Source organism: Leucopleurus acutus (genome assembly GCF_964270905.1).
Source record: "Leucopleurus acutus genome assembly, chromosome: X".
Classification (NCBI taxonomy): Eukaryota; Metazoa; Chordata; class Mammalia; order Artiodactyla; family Delphinidae; genus Leucopleurus; species Leucopleurus acutus.
In genome coordinates, this window is record NC_139148.1 from 32,576,229 (window position 1) to 32,579,503 (window position 3,275).

Sequence of the window (3,275 nt, forward strand, 5' to 3'; positions counted from 1 at the left end):
CAAATTAAAACCACAATGAGATGCCACTACACACCTATTAGAGCAGCCACAACGAAAATGACTAACCTTACCGAGTGTTAGGGAGTATGTAGACAGAGCGCCATTCTCATATACAACTAGAAGGAATATTAATTAGTACAACCACTTTGGAAAAGTTTGGTGGTGGTCTAAAACATAAAACATCATCTGCTCCCACCACGCCACTCATAGCTAAAGTTTACCCAAGTGAAATGAAAATATGTACATGGACATACAAAACCAGGAACACAAATATTTGTGGCAGCTCTATTCTTAATAGCCTCAAACTGTAAACAACCCAAATGTCCATCAAAAGGTGAACGGATAAATAAATGGCACTATGTCCATACAACAGAACAGTATCTACAACAGAAAGGAATGTGCTTTCACCCACCGCCCATCCTGGGAGAAATGCAGGCTTCACAGGGCGCCTGCGTTGACCCACCTCCGGGAAGAACCTGGCTGCAGCTGGCTACACGGTCTCCTAGCAACCGGAGAGGCCGGAACAGCAAACTATTGAAGCGGTGGTCCCCCCCAGAGGCCAGGGGAACCATGGCGGACAAGAAGTGGCTGCTAGGACCGGGGCCACTGGAACCGATGCCCCTGGACGTGACCTGCAAGCCCTGGTACAAAGACAAGTTACTCTCCAAGTGTTTTGCAAAGCACAAGAACGTGCTCCCAAAGTTCCCCACCTCCCTGGACAGCCGGCGGTGGATATTTGTGAAAGAGCTGCTGGATGACTTCCGGAAGGGTTGGCCACCTTGTGAAGATCTGATCACTCGCAGCCCTAAGGAGGGCTTCCTCCCCTGGATTGTTCACAGAGTTCCCCAGCATGCCCCCAAAAAGGGTCAGAAAAAGCTGCCCGAGGAAGCAAACCCGTTTTCCACGCTCTCGCCAGCCCAGCTAGCACAGAAGGCATTCGTGGAGAACATCGAACCCCAGCTAACCAAGCATCCCTTGGCTCTCTACCCGAATCTGGAGGAAAATCTACCTGCAGACCTCTTATTAAAGGTGCTGGAAGTGCTCGATCCTGACGGGAAGCTGGAGGACACACGGGCTTATTGTCAGGGCCCCAGGAAAAGAACGAAGTCCCCCACAAAGCTTCGTAAAAAACGTCCTGGCAAGGTCTACCTGGAACCTCCAAAGAAGGCTCCTGTGTCACATCCAGCCACTTTGCATCACGAAGACAAGAAGTCAAGCAGAGAGGATTCACTCACTGATCCTCCTGTTCACAGAGAAGTACCGAAAGCAATTCGTAAATCCTTCCAATGGGCTGCTGCTTTTGGAAACTTGGGCATTGATGAAGAGCTCATCACGAAACTGTGTGAGGTTGGCTGTGAGTGGCCACCAGCCCAGGATACAGTCTACATGAGGAAAGTAACCCAGGTCCCTTCAAAGGTAAAGTACAGCATCGGGATAGAGAAAATGGAGAAGATAAAAATTACCCGGAGAGGAAGGAAACTGGGAGAGGAAACCCCAGAAACCACAGAATCCTTAAAAACCCAACTCGGTGGAGATGAGGTATGGTGCATTGTACCTGAAGCCCAAGTTGTGGAAAAAGCTAGTAAATGACGAACCTTCAATTGACCCCAACGTCTTACTTGAAGATGGGAGTTTTAGAAAGGAGCTTCCTGAACACGACACTCTTGAAGATCTTTATGGAACAAATAGCATTTAAAGGTGTCATTCTAAGCAAGGGCTACAGGATACCAGACATCCTTGAGAGGCTGGTCCTCAGGAAGGGATGGAAATATGATTCTATTAAGACTCCTATACACAAAGTAATAAAAATCAGCCAAAATGGAGATGATGCACGGGAAGATGTTTAGACAGTTTTCTATTTACTACTTACTTGGCTATTTCTCTCTCTCATTTTAATACCAATCAGAATTCATGGTGAGTGTCCTTCCCACCATGTATGTACAACTTTGATTCTACATCTCTTCATTTAACACCTAATCCTTATAAATATTTCCCAGTGACCTTCTGCTTGGGTTCATCAATATTATATAAATTTTATCAGTTATGAAATCAATATTCACATATACTCTTCTCACATTTTATAATGTGAATACTACATCGTTGTATCAATTATTTGTAAAAATAAGACCATTAAAAAAATTACTTTTTAAAAGTATGATCTAGTTAGGTCAGCTACAAAATGGGATACATTTCAAAATAACTGTGCTGAGAAAAAGGAGTCAGAGTTCTACTTGTATTAAAATTATAATGAATTAATTATGACATTTACTTTCTTAAGCAAAACTTGAAATCGGTAGCCAAAATAATGTGTAGCCCCATTTAATAATGAAATGGTTATCCCCCTTATTAGCATCGCATCAAGCCCCCAAAACAGATTGAAAACTATTTACCAAAATTATAGGTGAAACTTTACTTATGCTCTTTTGTTATGCTTCCCAACTGAGCATACTTAAAATTTTTTACCATATTCATAAAAATTCACTGTGAAAGAGTCTTGCCATATCATATAACACAGGTGCAGAATAGCAGGGAGCTTCAAGTTCTTGGCAAATCTAGTGTGCAGAATAGGTCTGCGCGAGCAAAACTACACAGCACCATCAAATCTCCACACATATCTATTCAAGTAAGATTAATCTTTGCATTCCATGAATAGCGACTTAAAACGCACTCATAAATGTAAAATAAGAAATCAAGCAACTTCTTTACATTTCCAAAAGAACAGGTAAAATTGTCTGGGACAGGAAAGTTGTAGCTAGAAAGATTTGCAGCACACTTCTGTTTCCAGTAATGAAGGAATTTATCTGTAAATGGAAGTATGTGTATATACTTCACCCTCGTGAGAAGGGAACACAGCCATCAGGTTGTAGTATTCACCAACATCCTCACTGCAATCAACTACTCCCTTTTCACTCACTTCCGCACTTTCACTGAGGTTACTTAGTGTCTGAATCCCTGACTTGCTCCCTGTGACTACTCTCATCCACGTTCTTGATTTAAATATTCACAAAGACGATCCATTCAAATCCTGGCACTAGCTCCATTCGTCTGGTCCTCATCTCACTAGAGACACCAATCCCTACAGTCAGACTCTAGACTTTGTTCTGGGCAATAATTACACCAACTTCACATCTCAATTTCAGTTATTCCACCTTCCGATCCCTGCTTTTTACCTACTTGATCACCCCTTTTCATATTCCCAAACCTCCAATCCTTCAATTCCAACACGTTTCCAATCCAGTGACCCTTACCACTCTTTCAGCATTCATCGTGCCTTG

At 42.8% G+C, this 3,275-nt stretch overlaps 1 pseudogene across 1 annotated transcript; it reads left to right on the forward strand.

Moving 5' to 3' along the window:
• The first annotated feature begins 570 nt into the window (after positions 1-570).
• On the forward strand, positions 571-1,847 carry LOC309978544 (protein FAM47E-like; annotated as a pseudogene). The gene has a single exon. The product of its transcript is annotated as a protein FAM47E-like (transcript).
• Positions 1,848-3,275: the final 1,428 nt, after the last annotated feature.